The sequence below is a fragment of the Heloderma suspectum genome, chromosome 16 (assembly GCF_057233095.1).
Source record: "Heloderma suspectum isolate Gila_16-S chromosome 16, 16-S_ref, whole genome shotgun sequence".
Classification (NCBI taxonomy): Eukaryota; Metazoa; Chordata; class Lepidosauria; order Squamata; family Helodermatidae; genus Heloderma; species Heloderma suspectum.
In genome coordinates this window covers 17,252,165-17,273,042 of record NC_139473.1, presented here as the reverse complement: position 1 = coordinate 17,273,042, position 20,878 = coordinate 17,252,165, and the positions used below count along the sequence as shown (strand labels likewise).

The window sequence follows — 20,878 nt, the reverse complement described above, 5'->3', positions numbered from 1 at the left end:
ATTCCACCATGGACTCAAATGAGGCTGGATTCCAAAGAATCCAACCTCTGGCGTCCTCAGTGGAGCGGCTGCACTTACTTCCAGGTCTAGAGGAGTTCACACGGGGCGGCTCTCAGGCTCCCTATAAGATGTGATACACTAATGCTAGCTGCCATTAGCTTATCGCCGGAAGTTACAGCCATAAATGGCGTATTGTATGCCATTTGCAGCCAGAAAGCACTGACTTTGACCTAAATACAGCTGTAAACAGCTGCAATTTAGGTTGAGGTCAGTGCTTTATGGCCGCAAATGGTGTAAAATACGCCATTTATGGCTGTAAATTTACCACGATCCACTAATGGCAGCCTCCATTAGTGTAACGCACCTTATAGGGAGCCCGAGAGCCACTCCATCAACTCCAGCGATGCGGCTGGGTTCCAGAGGATTCCACAGGGCCCTGAGTGGCCCAAATTGCCCCTCCATGCCCCCTCCCCAAACCGGACAGTGGGGGGTTCGTACATCCTTAGTTGAAATGCATTTCCTAAGTCTTCGTTCCTGGCAGTACGAGCTTTCAATGACATTAAGCTGCTCCTTTTTTCAGTTTTTGAATTTGGGGGTCCACCAGATGATACCACCCTAATGGCAGAAAGTGAAGAGGATCTAAAGAGCCTCTTGTTGAGGGTGAAAGAGGAGAGTGCAAAAGCTGGTTTGAAACTCAACATTAAAAAAATGAAGATCATGGCATCTGGCCCCATCACTTCCTGGCATATGGAAGGGGAAGAAATGGAAGCAATGACAGATTTTATTTTCTTGGGCTCCAAGATCACCGCAGATGGTGACTGTAGCCATGAAATTAAAAGACGCTTGCTCCTTGGGAGGAAAGCTATGGCACACCTAGACAGCATAGTAAGAAGCAGAGACATCACCTTGCCGACAAAGGTCTGCATAATCAAAGCTATGGTTTTCCCAGTAGTAACGTATGGCTGTGAGAGCTGGACTATAAGGAAGGCTGAGCGCCGAAGAATTGATGCTTTCGAACTGTGGTGCTGGAGAAGACTCTTACGAGTGCCCTGGACTGCAAGGAGGTCAAATCAGTCCATCCTAAAGGAAATCAACCCTGAGTGCTCACTGGAAGGACAGATACTGAAGCTGAAGCTCCAATATTTTGGCCACCTAATGCGAAGAGAAAACTCTCTGGAAAAGACCCTGATGCTGGGAAAGACTGAAGGCAAAAGGATAAGGGGATGGCAGAGGATGAGATGGCTAGATAGCATCACCAATGCAATGAATATGGACTTGAGCACACTCCGGGAGAGAGCGCAGGACAGGAAGGCCTGGCGTGCTACGGTCCATGGGATCACGAAGAGTCGGATACGACTGAACAACAACAACTCATTGCCTTTGGCCCCGCCCACCACTGCAATGCAGCTCCCAAGACCTTCTCCAAAATGGAATTTGGTACCTCGGGTTGAAACAGTGGAGGCTGGTGTGGGCTTTGGAACCCGAAGTCAGTGGGGTGGTGAATCGGCGCCAGGTTTCAGTCAGAACCAGTCAGAACTCTCCTGCTCATTCTGCCAAGTGGGCCCTCCAGATGTCAGCCCCAAAGTCCAGCCAAGGCAGAACCACTGACTATGCGGAGCTGAATTTCCTTTCTCCCTCCACCCAGTTCCTCGCAGAGTCATCTCCTCTGCAACCTGGATCATCCGAACGACCCGCTTGGCTGCTATGGACCTGTAGGCCACTGGAAAAGAGTACTTCACAACACCCTGGGCCGTCAACCATACCGTGTTTTGCTGGCACCAGCAGCAAAAGCACGGCCTTGTCAGGTGGCCAATACTGTGGTCTGAAAAGCCGCTAAACTCAAGACGTCGGCCAGGTTCCACTCATGATCCACCACAGTCTACCAAGCTCCACCCATAACCATCTTGGTCACCGCTGACTCACCAGATGTTGCCCTGGCTCTGCTTGGATGGGGCTGGGGGGAGCATTATTTTAAACAAAAACAAAAAACCAAGAGGTAGCTACCTGAAAAACAACCCTGGTGAGACCTAAATCGTCCTCCTTTCCTTCTAGACACATTCCTTCTTTGTCCTGCCCTGATGATAAATAGAGAGCTTTACTCATGATTTGTCAGAGAGATAATATATGGGTTTCGCCGGCATCCCAGGGCTTGCGGTTTGAATAGGGGAACTTTCTCGTCCCCTGAAACAAGGCCCATCAGTTGCTTTGGCTGAAGAATGCAAAGAAAGCCAGCTGTGGGGCACTCCATCAGCTAAGCTACGGCAGACACACGCTCCTCTCTCAAACAAGAGGAGGCAAAGCAGTTAAAACTGGCGAGGGAGAATTCCAACCTTGAATGTGCATCTTAACACAGCGGGAAGGAAGGTGGGGGAAGCTTAGAGCAGAAATGTCTCTTTCTTCCTTTAAAAAATTCTAACTTCTTCACTATAGAAAAATAGAATGTTAACAAGCGGGACCTGTAATAAAGTGTTGCAGCGTGATGTGCTTTTGCTCGGTGTTCCAGCCAGCCAGCCATGTCTTCTTCCTGGATACTCCATTCCATTTCCCCTCCCCCACAGACATTCTGTAGCTACTGAGCATGCTCAGTCCTAAGTGGGCTGTTTTTGGCAGGGTTGCCCTCTTGGGGGCGGAGGGCTTGAATTAGAATTAAAATATGCTACACTACAGCAAACCTTGGGGTTCCCCTGAGCATGCTGACATCTCCCTCTTATTTCTCTTGGCCCCGTACCTGGGAGTGGTCACCACCTGCATTTCCTATTAGTGTACATCGGGGTGGACAACCTTAGGAAGTCTGGGGCAATCGCAGCTGATGGCTACGATGTCAGTGGAGTGGTGAATCCGCTCCGGGTTTCAGTCAGAACCAGTCAGAACTCTAAAGGAGCTGTCTAGTCCTCACTGGTATGGGAACCATTTCCACACACACTCTGGACTCCCCCACCCCAGGGGCTTCACTCCATCTTTCCACCCCAGTGTATGATACGACAATGTACTCCTATTACAACAAGTCTGTCCTAATTTAAATAAGTGCCCTGCCCAAAAAAACCTTTCTGTAATGTATGCCTTCTTCGCTGTAGTTGATGCTGCTTTATTGTTTTTCCTGTATATTATATTGAGATTCTTTAAATATATATATACACACACAGATGTACACTAGCCACAGTAGTACATGCAGTGGTAATTTCCCAATTAGACTACTGCAATACACTTTACGTGGGGCTGCCCTTGAAGACGACTTGGGAGTTGCAAGTAGTGCGAAATGCAGCAGCTAGACTGCTGACCGGAACATCATGTAAAGATCACATAACACCAGTCTTAAAGGGATTGCGCTGGCTGCCAATATGCTTCTGGTTGGAATTCAAGATTTTGGTGATGACATTTAAAGCCCTAAATGGCTTGGGACCTCAATATTTGAAGGTGCGCCTCTCCCTATATATGCCTGCTCAAGGACTGAGATCTGTTGGAGGGGCCCTCCTCTGCGACCCACCAGTGCGAGACAGACACTATGGTGGGACGTGGGACAGAGCCTTCTGTGCTGTGGCACCCTGGATGTGTAATACCCTCCCCTTGGAGGCCCAACTGGCGCAGACACTAGTTTCTTTTCGGCACCAAGTAAAAACATGGCTTTGTATCAAAGCCTTTGAGGGCTAAATGCATTCCCCAAAGTAGCACAGTGTTTTAACTGTTTTAATGCTTTAGATTTTAATTGGTATTAGCTTGTCCATGGTTTAATGGGTTCTTAACTGTTTACATTATTTATTGTTTTATACTGATTTTATCCGTGAGATCTTAATGACATAGGGCGGGATACAAATGTTTTAAATAATAAATAAAATACACACACACACACATACATTTTGTCTACCGCCCTGGCATCATAAGGTGAAGGAAAGCATTAAAATATTTTTAATAAATAATTTAGCTCAGGCACATTTTGTGCAAATCGAGATCTTCTTTTGTTGTCATTTTTGGTGAGCTTTTCCGCCGTTTTGGCAACGCCTGCGTAGGCTCCTGCCGGTCTGTGTACGTTGCTGCACGGTGTTGAACAGAGGCGGGGAGGATGCTAAAGCAGGCAGGGAGCGCTCCCCCGCTGCGCTCCATGCCGAGAGCCAGGGCAGAGCAGCAAGGAGAGGGATGGGATGCCATTAGCCCCTCTCTCCAAATCAGATGCATTGAAGGAAGGGCAGGATGGCCGTAGCTCAGTGGCAGAGCCCCTTCTTTGCACGCAGAAACTCCCAGGTTCAATCCCCAGTGTCTCCAGGTAGGGCTGGAAGATCTCCTACCTGAAACCCTGGAGAGCTGTTGCTGCCAATCAGTGTTGACAATACTGGACTAGATGGACCACAAGTCTGACTCAGTCTAAGGCAGCTTTCTGTGTTTCTGCTCCCTTCCCCACTCATGTATCCCAGAAGCCAGCACCATACCGGGGCCCAGCCCAAGGCCTTTCATGCACTCCCCTTTTGTAACTGATTGTCCACCCCACCTCATGGCCTCTTGACACAACTAGGGATGTATGGATTGTGTGAAATCCGTTCTGTCTGCGTTTTGCAGACTGTAAGGCGCCTTTCATTCCATCATCCGCGCATCAACAGAATCAGATTTTTTTGCTTCCAAATGCACACAAATTCATATTTGCGCAAATGTGAATTTGTGCAAATGAACCCGTGCATAAATGCACAAATTCCCCTCAAATCCACATTTTCACACTTTAGCCTATGGGGGAAATGCACATTTTCACCAGGTTTTTTTTTTTATTATTTTGTCTATTGTTCTACCACAAAATTTGCACAAAATTTGGGGAAATTAGAAAACCAGTCCGCAAGTTCGCAGAATCTGCCCAACATGAGGAAAACCCGGTCCACTGCAGAATCTGCAGGTTGGATTCATGAAAATCCACACTCATTTGGTTCCATTGTGGATTTCTCTGACATCCCTAGATGCAACCACAGTTAACCTCTCACTGTGTGATTCAACACACCAAAAATTGCCTGTCTGTTAGTCCAAACGTTGCTTTGCAGAGTAGCAGTAAAAGGAGAAGAGTTATTGTCATGGGTGACTTCACTTACCCTTACAAGAGACTGGATGAATACATGTCATGACTAGGGATGTCACAGAAATCCACAACAGAATCAAATGAATTCAGATTTCTATGGATCTGACCTGCAGGTTCCGCAGCAGACCGGCTTTTCCCAAGTATTCCACGGACTTGTGGACTAGTTCTTTTACATTCCAGAATTTTATGCAAATCTGGATGTAGAAAAATACATAAAATGAAAAAAAAAAACACCAGCCAAAAATGTGCATTTCCCCCATAGGGGAAAGCTTGAAAATGCACATTTTGGAGGATTTGCACGTTTGAGGGGATTTGCACATTTTCACAAGTGCAAATTTGCACAAATTCGGGAAATTGGAGAAAACCGGTTCTGCCAATGAGCAGATGATGGAACAAAAGGCACCTGACAATCCACAAAGTGCAGACAGAATGGATTTTACAAAATCCATGCATCCCTAGTTATAAGAGGTATAATTTCTCAATACCCTAAATAACTGTGCACTAGAACAGTCATGGAACTAACCAGAGTGGAGGCAATGTCCAGGACCTCATGTCAGAGATGTGTTGTTGAAAGGACTGGAAACAGCGACCACAATGCTATCAGGTTTAATGTATATGCAAGTGGGAAATTGCCAAAGAAGTCCAACACAGTCACATGTGAGTTCAAAAGAAGAAACTTCTAAAACTGAGGGGATTGTTAAAAAGCAAGTTGAAAGGGAAAGTCAGGAAGGTCAGATCTCCTCAGAATGCTTGTGGGTGTCATGTTCCTAGTCCTCTCTCTTCATAATCAACACACTCCAGGAGACTAGGCTTCAGGCTAACACTACTTTATTCGTTGACTGACTAGCTACTTGACAAACGCAGATTCTAGGAAACTCTCAGACTGCAATGAAACAGCTAATCCACACATCTATGTATGAATATCAATAGAGGAGACGAAGTGGAAGTTAGAGAAGTTGCCAGTGGCCTGGGCACGAACTTCTCGGCCAGACTTGCTTTGCAGGGATGCCCCTCCCTTAAGGTGGCTCCCTCCTACATTGGCTTCCATGAGCGGCCAACCTGGTAGAGCATCTGAGCCCTGCCCCTAACTTTTCCCGCTTTCCTCTGCGACGGACCCTAGCGGCCCTGAAGTCATGCCCCTCGCTCTCTTCCTCCTCCGAAACCTGGGTTTTCATGGTGGAGGAAAGGGGGAGCCGTTCAGCTGGGCCATCTGTGTGTCAAGGTCTTGGGAAGAAAGTCTCGCCGTACCTGGGCTCACTGGGGAGGGGGCCTCCCTCTGTTCTGGCTGTTCCCAGTCTGGCTCTGAATCTGAACTGCCAGACATCTCCCCGTGCTCAGATTCATTGCTGACAGGGGGTTACTCAAAACCTCAATAGCAGCAGCTCAGCTAGAATGCTATACTGGTGGTCAGGAAATGAATCACCAAGTCCAAAGGGTCACTAGCGTGGTTAACAAGCAACATCAAGGAAACTATCAGAGAAAAGAAGCTTTACTCCAGAAACTGGAAGCTGTGCCCAAACAAGGAGACCAAAAGGAACACAAACTTTCAAAACGCAATGCAAACGGCCAATAAGGAAGGGTGGGGAATCCCGGAGTTCTCCAGGCAGCCCTACCCCCTTTCCCATGGCTCTGCCCCTTTCCCCCCAACCACAGGTCATTTCGTGGTTTCCTGCCTTTTGTGCAGGTTTTTCCCCATTCTGAAAGGTTGAAATGCCTCTCCGAAGGCTTAGTGATGGGCAGGAAGAGCTTGAAGCTAAAATAGGCTGGCATTTTTTGCATTTTGGCCACACCCCTTCTGCCTTTAGCTACACACCCCTTGTCTTCAGTCCCGCCCACCACTGGAATGTGGCCCCCAACAGCTTCTCTGAACCTGAATTTGGCCCTCGGACTGAAAGTGGTTTCCCAGCCCCGCATTAAGGAATGCAAAAAAGGATTCTGAGGTACATATTGCTGATAACTTTAAGACCAACCATAAATAATCATTGCTATTGGAGGGAATGACAACAGTGTTAAATGAGCACTAAAGGAGGATAAGGAGATTGCAGAGAAGCTGAATGAATCCTTTTCATCTGTCTTCACTGGAGAAGACGTAGGGTGCCTGAATTGATATTTTCAGGAAGGGAGTCTGGGGAACTGAGACAAATAATGGTGACTGACAAGAGATGAAGTTCTAGACCTTATTGACAAATTCAAAACAAACAATTCACCAGGTCCAGGTGGTATCCATCCAAGAGTTCTTAAAGAACTTAAATGTGAAATTGCTGGTGTTCTAAACAAAAACATACAACACGTTTCTAAGTTCCTGAAGACTGGAAAGTAGCCAATGTAATAACTATTTCTAAAAAGCGATCCAGGAAATTACAGGCCAGTCAGCTTATTGTCTGTTTCGGATAAATTGATGGAAAGTATTATTAAAGATAAAATTCCCAAACATATAGAAGGGCACATCCTGCTGAAAAAGAATCAACATGGCTTCTGGAAAGGGTAAATCCTGTTTCACTAACATTTTAGACTTCTTTGAGAGTGTCAATAAATATGTAGACATGGGTGATCTGGTAGATGTTATTCACTTGGATTTTCAAAAGGCTGCTGACAAAATCCCTCAGCAAAGACTCCTGAGCAAACTTGGCAGTCATAGGATAAGAGGAGAGGTCCTCTTATTTATTTTATTTTATTTTATTTATTAAATTTATTAATCGCCCATCTGACTGGTCACCCAGCCACTCTGGGCGATGTACAACCCACCATAAACAATTTAAAACAATAAAATTTTACCATAAATTTTTTTTTAAAAAAATACCCTAACCCACCCCAAATGCCTGCCTGAACAACCACGTTTTTAATGCACGACGGAAGCTCATTAAAGAGGGGGCATGACGGAGTTCCCTAGGGAGGGAGTTCCACAGAGTGGGGGCCACCACAGAGAAGGCCCTCTCCCTCGTCCCCACCAGTCTAGCTGTCCTGGCTGATGGGACAGAGAGAAGGCCATCCGAGGCTGATCTTGTTAAGCGGCCTGTCTGGTGTTGCTGGAGGCGCTCCTTAAGATAGGCTGGGCCGGAACCATATAGGGTTTTAAAGGTCAAAACCAACACCTTGAATTTGGCCCGGAAAACAACTGGTAACCAGTGCAACTCCTTCAGCACTGGAGTGATGTGATCTCGCCGGCGGCTGCCTTTAATCAGGCGAGCCGCCGCGTTCTGTACCAGCTGCAGTTTCCGAACCGTCTTCAAGGGTAACCCCACGTAGAGCGCATTACAGTAGTCTAAACGAGAGGAGACCAGGGCATGTACTACCGATGGGAGCAGATGGTCGGGAAGGTAGGGGCGCAGCCGCCGTATCAGATGGAGTTGATACAGCACTGTCCAGCTCACAGCTGACATCTGAGCCTCCATGGACAGCTGGGAGTCCAAAATGACCCCCAGGCTGCGGACCTGGTCTTTCAAGGGTAGCTGTACCCCATTCAACACCAGGTCAACATCCCCCAGCCTCCTCTTGTCTCCCACCAAAAGTACCTCGGTCTTGTCAGGGTTGAGCTTCAGCTTATTCCTCCCCATCCAGCCACTCACCGTCTCCAGACATTTGGACAGGGACTCTACGGCCAACCTTGGTGAAGATTTGAATGAGAGGTAGAGCTGAGTGTCATCCGCATATTGATGACACTGCACCCCAAACCTCCTGATGATAGCCCCCAGTGGCTTCACAGAGAGGTTAAATAGCATCGGGGAGAGGATGGAACCCTGTGGCACCCCACAAGTAAGTGGCCACGGGTCCGAAACCTCCTCTCCCAGTGCTACCCTCTGGTACCTGCCAGAGAGGAAGGACTGGAACCACCGCAATACAGTGTTTCCAATGCCCAACCCCTCCAGGCGGTCCAGGAGGATACCGTGGTCAACGGTATCAAAAGCCGCTGAGAGGTCGAGGAGAACAAGGAAGGAGCATTCACCCCTATCCAGAGCCCTCCTCATATCATCCACCAAGGCGACCAAGGCCGTTTCTGTCCCATGCCCAGGCCTGAAGCCCGATCAGTTTCTTCCAAGTGTGCCTTCAACTGCACCGCCACCACCCGCTCAATCACCTTGCCCAAAAATGGCAGATTTGAGACTGGGCGAAAGTTGTTCAGAACTTGAGGATCCAAGGAGGGCTTCTTTAAGAGCGGTCTTATCACTGCCTCCTTGAGGGCTGATGGCATCACTCCCTCCTCAAGGGAGGCATTCACCACCGCCTTGATCCCCTCACCCAGTCTCTCTCTGCAGCTCATAATGAGCCAAGATGGGCAAGGATCAAGTAAGCAGGTGGTCGGCCTTACAGATGAAAGCACCTTGTCCACTTCATCAGGAGGAAGAAGCTGGAACCGATCCCACAAAACTGGTTTGCCACAGGCCGCCTCTTGCTCACTAACTGTATCCACAGTGTGCAGAGTAACACACCTAATCTGATCAATTTTATCTGCAAAGTGCCTTGCCAAAGCCTCACAGGAGGCCTTAGAATGCTCCAGTGGTTCCGGAGCCACAGGACCGACCAGGCTCCAGACCACTTGGAACAGCCTCCTGGGGCAGCACTCTGCAGACGCGATGGAGGCAGCATAATATTCCTTTTTTGCTGCCTTCACCGCCACGTGATAGGCTGAAGATATAGCTCTAGCCTGTGTCTGATCGTCTTTGGAGCGAGACTTCCGCCACCGGCGCTCTAGCCGTCTCACCTCCTGTTTCAGAGCTCGTAACCACGGATTGAACCATGGTGCAGTCCGAGCCCTGTTCAGGGGGAGAGGGCGTTTCGGAGCCACCCGATCTAATGCCCCAGTGATTGCGGCATTCCAGCCACCCACCAGGGTCTCGACCGAGTGGCCGTTGGCATGCCCCAGAGAATCCCCAAGCACGTTCAGGAATCCATTTGGATCCATAAGACACCTGGGGCGGACCATTTTAATGGGTCCTCCACCCCTGCGGAGGGGTTGTGGAACCGAGAAGTCCAACATCACCAGATAGTGATCTGACCATGACAAGGGGGTGGTGGATATACCCCCGACTTCCAGATCACTCCCCGCTTCTCCAGAAACAAACACAAGGTCTAGTGCATGACCGGCTACATGGGTGGGCCCAGTTAGAATATGGTGCAGCTCCCAGGAGGCCATGGTCTCCATGAAGTCCCGAGGTGCTCCTGTGAGGATGGCCTCCGAATGTACGTTGAAGTCCCCCAACACCAATAAGTTAGGGGAATGCACATGCACACCAGAGACCACCTCAAGCACCTCGGCCAGGGAGTCAGTCGTGCAGCGGGGTGGACGGTACACGAGCAGAATCCCCAGACTGCCCTTCGGGCCCAACCTCCAGTACATGCACTCAACAACCTTGGTCTCCCGGAGAGGGGGTCTGGTGAAGACCAAGGACTCTTGGTAGATAACAGCCACTCCCCCTCCCCGATCCCCAGCCCTCGGCTGCTGTGCATACGAAAATCCGGCTGGACACATGGCTGCAAGGGTTGGAGCAGCAGCCTCGGCCAGCCAGGTCTCCGTAATACATGCCAGGTCTGCACCCTCATCCAGGATCATGTCATGGATGAGGGAGGTTTTCTGGGTAACAGACCTGGCATTGCAGAGCAGCAAACGAAGGCCAGAAGATGGGGTCACGCCTCCCCCAGCCATCCTTTGGCTCTGGACAGGCCCGGAGCAGGGGACAGATACTACACATCTCTCCCTTGTTCCCCTTAGCTGGCATGGCCTGCCCCTAGCGCTCCGCCAGCGCCTGCCGCCCAGCCGCGGTATGTTCTGGCCCCCAACACTCCCCCCCACTGCCTCCATCAGGTGGACACATGCCCCCTCGCTCCCGCCTATCAGGCAGGCTACCCACCCCTAAAAATACAACAAAATCCCCCCCAACAAAATAAAACAAACAAACAAAACAATTAAAATCCCCTTAAAAATGCCAGGCAGGAGTCCACAGGGAAGGCCTGGTGGCGGTGGTGGCGGCGACGGCGGCAGCAGGCCCAGCGGCTGCAAGCACGCCTCTTCCCCGGTGGTGGTGGTGGTGGTGGTGTCTTCTCCTGCAGGCCCTGGCTCTCCCAGGCCACCTCAGCCAGCCAGCTTATGTAGCCCCTCCAGGGAGGGGCAGGTGGAGCAGCACAGCTGGCTCGGTACCTGGAGGCCTGGTCCTGCAGGGACTGGCGGTCTGCCAGGCAGAAGTCCACAAGGAAGGCCTGGTGGTGGTGGCAGCGGCGGCGGCAGCAGGCCCAGCGGCGGCAAGCACGCCTCTTCCCCGGTGGTGGTGGTGGTGGTGGCTTCTCCTGCAGGCCCTGGCTCTCCAGGGCCTGCAGGATGCATCAGTAACTGGTTAACTGTAACCAGTTACTGTAACTGTAACTGTACAGTTAACTGTAACTGGTTAACTGGTTAACTGTAACTGGTTACTTATGCATCAGTAACTGGTTAAAGATCAGAAAGCAGAGAGAAGAAATTAATAGTCAGTTCTCACAATAGAGGGATGTGAACAGTGGGATCCCAACAGGATCTGTATTGGGACCAATGCTTTTCAACTCCTTCATAAATGATCTGGAATTAGGAGTGAGCAATGAAGTCACCACATTTGTGGATGACACTAGATTATTTAGGGTGTTTAAAACCCACAGGGATTGTTAGGAGATACTTCCTTACAGCGAGAGCTGTTCAGCAGTGGAGCAGCCTGAGAGGTGATGGGTATTCCTTTGCAGGAGGGATTTAAGCACAGGCTGGATGATAATCTGTCATTCCTGACAGGTGCTGGTTGGACAGATGCTGGGGGTTGGACTAGATGATCTCTGAGGTCACTTCCAACTCTATGATTCACACAGCACATAGTCAACTATGAAATTCATTGTTCTACAATGTAGTGATAACCACCAGCTCGGACAACTTACTGCTGATTAACTTTATTATTACTGGGTTGTTTTATATTTTACTGTTGCTTTGATTTTACTTTATGTTCACCGCTTTGATAGCTTTGTGGAAAGCAGGATATAAATCTGAATAAAAAACAAACGCGTTTAAAGAGGGGATTAGACAAATTCATGGAGGATAAAGCTATCAATGGCTATTAGTCATGATGGCTATAGATTACCACAAGTATCAACAGCGGCATATTGCTTTGTGCCAGTCGCTGGGGGACATGAACGGGAGGTTGCTATTGCGCTCATGTCCTGGTTGTAGGCTCCCTGTTGGTTCATCCAGTTGCTCACTTTGGGAAACAGGATTTCGGGCCACACTGGCCTTCGGTCTGATCCAGCGAGGCTCTTCTTATGTTCTCACGAAGTGGGGAGCATTTAACTACATAGACAGTTTTTTGAGAATGGGAGTAGTCTATACTGCATGGGGCTTTTTTTCTTGGCAGGCATTTGCCTGTCTTTATATTTTAAGCCTACTATGTTGATCGGCACGGGGCCAACTTTCTACCTGGTGCTTCCACTGGGAAACAACTGGTGTGTGCACGCGTGTGAGTGCGCACATGTGTGTGTGTGGTTCTTTTTTTTTCTCCTCGACTGTACTTTTGCAAAAGCAGTGAAATGTAACCCCTTGCTTCTCACAATCCTGCAGCTGGCCTGCTGTAACCTAAAGAAGATGAAAGATGCTAGGAAGATGCGGCAGGAGCCTTTAATTATCCTGGTGGCTAATGAGAAATTTAGCAGAAGGGACTTGGAGAAAAAGAAGCACATTCTGGCAGGGACAAGTTTGAGAACGCAACGAGACCAAACTGGCATACCCAGGGAAGGGAGTCCTCCGCAAGGATCCCTGGGCGCTGAGGAGTGGAGACAGATTGTCTGTCCTTCGTCAATTAAGTTGTCTTCTGTGATAACCTGGGAAAATGCTGTTATTGGGCACAGTTGCCAGCGTTGGTAAATCCAAAGAAAATAGATTTGGGCTCCTCCCGCCAAACCCATCCTTAAAGTGAAGCCAGGCAGTTAAAATAACCACAGTCATACCTTTGAAAAGGTGTTGATTCATGTAAATTGTCTCTTGATCATCATCTTGTTCTTGTTGCCCTTTTTTTAATGGACACTTTATGTTTTTTTTTTCCTTTTTTTCTGAGCGCTTCAGAAAGGGGAGAAGGCCATTTACAGATTTTAAGCATAAGAAGGACCCCCCAAACGCTTCCCTGGTGCTGTGTTTTTGTAAATGGCTAAAACAACCAGCCGTTTCAAGCTTTGTTTAAATACATGTTAATATAAGGAAGCTCCAATGTTATCCTCCAAGGAGCTCAAGATGCCACACAACATCCCCACTCCCCATTTTATCCCCCTGAGGGTGACTGGTTTAGGACACAATCCTGTGCACGTTTAGACAGAAAAAAGGCCTACAACTCCCAGCATTTGCCAGCCAGCCATGCTGGCTAAACATGCATAGGATTGTAGGCCGTTTTCTTTTAAACATGCATAGGATTGTAGGCCTTTTCTGCCTTAACATGCATAGGATTATAGGCCTTTTCTCTGTCTAAACATGCATAGGATTGTAGGCCTTTTCCTTTTAAACATGCATAGGATTGTAGGCCTTTTCCTTTTAAACATGCATAGGATTGTAGGCCTTTTCTCAGTCTAAACATGCATAGGATTGTAGGCCTTTTCCTTTTAAACATGCATAGGATGGTAGGCCTTTTCCTTTTAAACATGCATAGGATGGTAGGCCTTTTCCTTTTAAACATGCATAGGATTATGGGCCTTTTCTCTGTCTAAACATGCATAGGACTGTAAGCCTTTTCTGTCTAAACACGTATAGTGTTATAGACCTTTTCTCCATCTAAACATGCTGCATGCATAGGATTGTAGGCCTTTTTCTGTCTAAACATGCATAGGATTGTAGGCCTTTTTTCTGTCTGAACATGCATAGGATTTCACCCCAAACTGGTCTTCCTTTAGGCAACACTGAGCTAGATGGACCAATGATCTGGCTTGGTATAATAGGTATTGTTCTGATGTGGCTTTCTTTCGATATCAGAAATAATACCCATTTTCCCTGCTCTAAAAAAAAAAATTCAGGGAAAGTGCTGTTTACAAAGAGAAGCAAAACTGGAGGGTCACAATGTCATCTGAACAACCTGCAAACAACCATGAGTAGGGAATGGAGCACGCACAACAAATGCCTCATCGTGTAGAAAAGCTCTAAATGGCCATGGGTGTTGCTTCAGTTCAGAGTTCTGAGTGGTTCTGACTAACGTCGGAACCACCAGCCTCCGCTGACAGCACCAGTACAAATATGGCCTTTCTTCCATGTGTGATATGTAGGAGGGCATCAGAGAAATACTATTCCCTGCCAATGTCCGCTTTTAAAAGCACTGGAACAGGGGGAAGTAAAAAAAAAGGAAGAAGCTGGCAATGCGAAGTAAAGGGAACACGGCAGTCCTTACCTTTGCAAGGATGGGGGTTGGTTTTAGAAAAGCATCAAGAATTCTGTACAACCTTGTTCACAGGCACTCAGCACAGCAACCCCCACCCCCAAATTCCACATTTTCCTACTGAATATTGCTTCAGTTTCTTCTCTGGAAAATGAGTGAAAACAATTTAGCCACACCTGGAAACATTTGGCCACACCCATAGGTTCTCCCATCAATAAAAGGATCTGAAACTTTCCCCATAAGTTTTTAGAAAGGGTTTTTAAAAAACAAAACACACACTCAACCCCAAAGGCTGTTTCAAGTGAGAGATCTAATCGATGGGAGATTTCAAAACTTTTCCCCATCATTTCAATTCAAGAAACCAGGGGCGGGGCCAGGGCTGTGTGTGCAATGGGGCGGCGGGGAGGCTCCTATATATCTCGCAGGGAAAAGATGGAAACAGGTTTTTCCTACCTTCCAGGGATGTTGGGAGACTGGTTGCAAAGTATCTTGTGATCCTTGGATGCCAGCTCTGTAGAAATACAGATTGCTATTATTACATCTGGAGGAGTAACCCCATTGAGATAAAAGTACGGTTCTAATCATAATAAACAGCAATTAAAAAAATAATTAATGTTTGCTATGCTTTCACCATCTATTATCAGGTTCCTTCAATAGGAAGGGAGCTTTTTTGACATTCAAAAAAAATGCAGGGAATTTATACAGCCAATTCACAAAGTTTGGGAGCAGATGATTCAGTCTGTGTAGTCTTGCTTTTCTCTGCGTGGACTGAATATTGCCCATCTTTTAATCTGGGCAAATTATAGTTAGTCCAGTCAGTATGTCGGTGGTGTAAATTAAGGAGGCAACGGAGAGCAGTGGGTTTTGGAGGGCCCTTGGGAAAGACACCCTCAATGCCCCCCCCAGCGAGTCCACCTTCCCACCACCATTGTCAACAGCTGCTCTTCCTCCCTCTCCTCTTTCTCATCATTGCTGCTACTTGCTTGCTGGACAGGTGAAGAGCAGGTAGGCCGTGGCATCTCCTGCTCCCCCTTCTCACCAGCTCTGTTGCCTGGACCAGAGCGAGAGGCGGGGGAACAAGCAGGTTGCAGTGGCGAAGGGGAGGACCAACTCCAGGGGGCGCTCTTGTCAGTGGGCCCCTGTGGGGGTACGGGCCCTTGGCAGGTGCCCGACCGTGGCTCTTGATGCCGTCCTATCAAGGACTGATTGAAATCACAGACTAACCATGATTAACTTTCCAACACATCATTTCGAGACTAATCCTATGCATCTTTACTCAGACATAACCCCACTGAGTTCAATGGCATTTAACTTATATGCAGAGTACATCATGAGAAACGCCGGGTTGGATGAATCACAGGTCGGAATTAAGATTGCCGGGAGAATTATCAACAACCTCCGATATGCAGACGATACCACCCTAATGGCAGAAAGCGAAGAGGATCTCAAGAGCCTCTTGTTGAGGGTGAAAGAGGAGAGTTCAAAAGCTGGTTTGAAACTCAACACTAAAAAAAACTAAGATCATGGCATCTGGCCCCATCACTTCCTGGCATATAGAAGGGGAAGAAATGGAAGCAGTGACAGATTTTATTTTCTTGGGCTCCGAGATCACCGCAGATGGTGACTGTAGCCATGAAATTAAAAGATGCTTGCTCCTTGGGAGGAAAGCTATGGCAAACCTAGACAGCATAGTAAGAAGCAGAGACATCACCTTGCCGACAAAGGTCCGCATAGTCAAAGCTATGGTTTTCCCAGTAACAGCTTATGGCTGTGAGAGCTGGACTATAAGGAAGGCTGCGCGCCGAAGGATTGATGCTTTCGAACTGTGGTGCTGGAGAAGACTCTTACGAGTCCCCTGGACTGCAAGGAGGTCAAATCAGTCCATCCTAAAGGAAATCAACCCTGACTGCTCGCTGGAAGGACAGATACTGAAGCTAAAGCTCCAATATTTTGGCCACCTAATGCGAAGAGAAAACTCCCTGGAAAAGACCCTGATGCTGGGAAAGACTGAAGGCAAAAGGAGAAGGGGACGGAAGAGGATGAGATGGCTAGATAGCATCACCGATGCAGTGGATATGGACTTGAGCACACTCCGGGAGAGAGCGGAGGACAGGAAGGCCTGGCGTGCTGTGGTCCATGGGGTCACGAAGAGTCAGACACGACTGAACGACTGAACAACAACAATAAAAGTGCGCGCGGGATTGCAGCCTTACAGCACAATCCTATGCAGGTTGATCAGAAGTAAATCTCACTACGTACAGTGGGGCTTACTGTCTAGTAAGCGTATTTAGGGCCGCCGCTGTAATTATTTTAAATGTTAAACGACTAATGGGCATTGTAGTCCACATCTCGGCACAAGTGACACCTTGCAAGCAAAACCCCCCAGAAGCTGGACTCACCTCAAGAAACCAGATTAAAAAGAAGAGGCAAAAACATACCAAATATCATATAAAAATGTTATAGTTCATTATATAATGCAAAGAAGCAGTATTAAAAGTTACAAGAATCATACAAACGCATGCTTCCAGAGCCTTTGAATAACTGCTTTTTTGTTGGCTTTCAGTGATGCTCCTTTCAGCAATATAATAAATAAAACCATAAATGTTGCATCTTATGTTCAGGAAGTTTTATATCTTAATTCTTTCTTTCTTTCTTTCTTTCTTTCTTTCTTTGAGCTGTAGCGATGGTTGCTCTTAAGAGTCCTGAAGGGGGTTTGTGGGAGTAGCAGTTTTCAGATGTTCTACACTCAGAAAAACTTTTCTGCGTTGACCTGCCTGCCAAGGACGCTCTGCCACAGGTCTAGAATTAATGGACATTTATCTGAATGGAATCCTTTTGAGGGTCTGGCAGATGATCACCGGTTTTAAAATGGGACCCATTCAGAATCCGTGGCGCCTTTGTGTGCTGCCACGCCCCAATTGGCTGGGCAGCCACCTGACAGGGATGCTCTGACTTGGATTCCTGCATTGAGCAGGGGGTTGGACTTGATGGCCTTGTAGGCCCCTTCCAACCCTACTATTCAGTGATTCTATGATGATGTCATTGGGAGCAGGATGGTGCCCAAAGGCCTCACTGCTACCCCATCCCACCTTTTCTCAAATGCACCATATGAAGGTTCCAGGAAATTTGGGAGCAGGGACTATTATAGAACTCCAGTCTTCCCCAGCCTGGTGCCCTCCAGATGTTTTGGACTTCATCTCCCATCCATCTCAGTCAGCAGGACCAATGGTTAGGAATGCTGGGAGCTGTAGTCCAAAACTTTTAGAGGGCACCGGATTGGGGAAGGCTGTCTTAATCCCTGCACCATCAGGCTCGGACAGTTCTCAGCCAGAGCTTGACCTTTGCTGCTCTATAGCACCACCCAGCGAATGACCAGAGAGGGGTTCTGCAGCTCATCAGCCCAGCCAGACCACATGCACTGGGGAGCCAGTAAGGGCCGGCCCAAGACATCGTGGAGCCCAAGATGGATTTCCAATCCACAACATGCATTTCCAATCCCCAATAAAACGTAACGTCAGTAACATACGATAGAACAGACAGAACAGATGCAACAATCTTCAGCTGAGATCCTCATCTAAACCGGCACAGCCCAGGCCTGGCAGAACCGAAGGGTGTAAAATGACTTGTAGGGCCGACGCTTGAACGTCGCCCCCCAAAAAGGCCAAAAGAAGACACCGATTTGCATAACACTTGCATATGCCGCTCCGTATGTTATGCACGGATGCAAATTTGGGACTAATAAGAGGACACTGCAGCTGCTGTTTCTTGACTTTGACTTCGCCCTGACGTGGACGGTGAACTCACCGCCCTCCCTCCCAGCAGGCCTCTTGCAGGCCTGACCAGTGGTGTGGTGATAAACGTCAGCGTGCAGGCGATCATCGTGAGAATCCCCCTAGCCACACCCCCCAAGCAGAGTCCAAAAATTCAAGCAGCTGTGTTGACCCCTAACAACAAACCAGCTCCAGGAGTTTTCATCTCCACCAGAAGCAAGTCCTTCGTAAAGCTAAGGGGTCTCCGTTGCCCTCCCCAGACCAAGCCACCTCAGCATAAGTTGCATCACACCAATATGTGATGTTGTTGGGAAACTGAGTTTCCCTCCCGCTCCTGTGAGGACTGCAGCTCAGCTCAGAGGGGACAGGGAAGTCCGAGATGGCGTGCCAGGCGACGCCAGCTCCAAGCCCGTGGCAAAGCGCCGGCGCCACGGACCTGCTCACGTGGACTGCACTGCGCCACTGCTGGCTCGTGGAGATTGTGCGCAGTGGAGGCTGGGGGCTCCGATGTCAGTGGGGCAGTGTATCCGCTCTGGGTCTCAGAGTCAGAACCAGTCAGGACTCCAAAGGAGCCTTCCAAGGTGCCAAGCAGAACCAGTCAGGACTCTAAAGCGGCCTTGAAGGTGTGAAGCAGAACCAGACAGGACTCTAAAGGGGCCTTGAAGGTGCCAAGCAGAACCAGACAGGACTCTAAAGGGGCCTTGAAGGTGCCAAGCAGAACCAGACAGGACTCTAAAGGGGCCTTCCAAGGTGCCAAGCAGAACCAGACAGGACTCTAAAGGGGCCTTGAAGGTGCCAAGCAGAACCAGACAGGACTCTAAAGGGGCCTTCCAAGGTGCCAAGCAGAACCAGACAGGACTCTAAAGGGGCCTTGAAGGTGCGAAGCAGAACCAGTCAGGACTCTAAAGGGGCCTTCCAACGTGCAAAGCACCTTGGATATCTCCTTTAGAGTCCTGACTGGTTCTGACTGAAACCCGGAGCAGACTCACCACCCCACTGACATCAGAGCCTCCAGCTCCACCGAGCGTGCCATGCCGTGTCATCGCTTCTTGGAGGTCATGCATCTGTAAAGGGCAGAGGACACCCCCGCCGCCCCAAGAAAAAGCACTTTGCTTTGGTGACATGGCTTCCCAGACCTGCTGCCACAGACTGGCTCCATGATGCGTGCTCCCTGGGGGTCTGTAATGTGCAGTCCTGCTGCTTCGAAGTAATCCTTCCCCTGGAGGCATCTCCCGGGAGTCTGTGGCAGCCATGCTCTCGCCACGCCACACCCACCCTCCTCCTCACAACTGCGATGAATCACTTCCCAAGGTTGCTTCCTTTCCACGCCTCCAAGCCAGGGCCCAGGCGGCGAGAACCTTGCATGCTGCCCTGTGTTTGTGACAGTGAAACAGAAAGCAATTTTGTTTAGGGATAAGGTCTATTTTTGGTTGACTTCCCTCTCTCTCTGCCTTCTCCCCTAAACTGATGTTTTTCTACCGTATTTCTCTTTACATTAAAGAAAGATACGGGGGGAAAAACTGCAGCATCTGCTAGCTAATTTATTTATCACTTCTATGTTCGATGTGTGCCCTGCTCTTCGGGCAAAAATTGTCGCTCTCAAAAGTGGCTCAGGGCAGTCAAAAATCCACTAACGTGCGGGTGGCAGGTGCTGTATATAAGTGAAAACAAAAGGGGAAGATGCTGCCCTCGGGCTGACAAACTAAACAGACAACGCACACCATGCGACAGGAGGGAAACGGCAGAGGAGGGAGATAGGTTTGAGAATTCCAGCACAGTGCGGTGAGTTGCGCACAGGCCTTTCTATCCAACCGGGGAGGGCCGGCGCCAAGGGTAGGCCTGGTTGGGCACCTCCTGAGGGCCCACACACAAGCAGGGGCCACTGCCAAGAGCCCCCTGGCGTTGCCCCTCCTCTTCCCCGTTTGCAACCCGCTCGTTCCCCTTCCTCTCGCTCTGGCCCGGGCAACGGAGGTGGTGGGAAGGAGGAGCAGCAAATGCCACGGCCTCCGTGCTCCCCGGCTCTCTGCCTGTCAAGCAAGCCAGTGGTAGCCATGATGAGGAAGAGGATGGAGAGCAAGAGCAGTTGGTGCCCATGGCGGTGAGAAAGGAGACTCGCCGAGGGAAGGTGTCTTGCCCAAGGACCCTCAAAAACCGGGAGCCAGCTCTGCAGTTGGTGCCAGGCTGGTGGTCTTTCTTGGACAGAGGTGCTCCAGCTGACCCAACCATCCTTGGCCCACTAGCCACATGACAGAGCCCGATGTGTTTCCCTTTGGTTCTGCAGCCTCTGGGCAACTGTCCCTCTAGCTGAGTGTTCTTTTTGGCAGGGAGGGGGGAAACACACGCCCTGCAGCTGTTCTTTCTCTGGCCAGTAGATGAGGCTGGGCTTGTCTTCCCCTTACTCTGGCGTTCTTCCGGGAAGGCAGGGGGTGCAACTTCCCAACTGCCCACAGTCTTTGACCAGTGACAGAGCTCAGAGTGTTCTTGCCTTCAGTTTTGCTGTCCTAAGACAACTGGCAGGAAACCATTGTAACCGCCATGATAAGTAAAGAAATTGGGATAATTACACTTGGACTTTACTGAATGTTTTCCTGTTTTAGCACCACCACCCCTCATGTTGCATCATCTTCTCCCAGGAAGAACTGCAGATCCAGTGAGTATGATGGTGACACTGATGATGTCACGATCCAATCATGTTTTGCTTCATG

At 49.0% G+C, this 20,878-nt stretch overlaps 1 long non-coding RNA gene across 1 annotated transcript in view; it reads right to left on the bottom strand.

The window, feature by feature from the left end:
- The window catches only part of LOC146334999 (uncharacterized), a 41,445-nt gene extending 21,989 nt beyond the window's left edge, over window positions 1-19,456 (bottom strand). Inside the window, exons 1-2 of the long non-coding RNA XR_014786164.1 lie at window positions 19,310-19,456; window positions 14,857-14,914 (exon numbers count right to left, since the gene is read on the bottom strand). This is a non-coding gene — a long non-coding RNA (uncharacterized LOC146334999). The remainder of the gene's footprint in view (window positions 1-14,856; window positions 14,915-19,309) is intronic.
- Window positions 19,457-20,878: the final 1,422 nt, after the last annotated feature.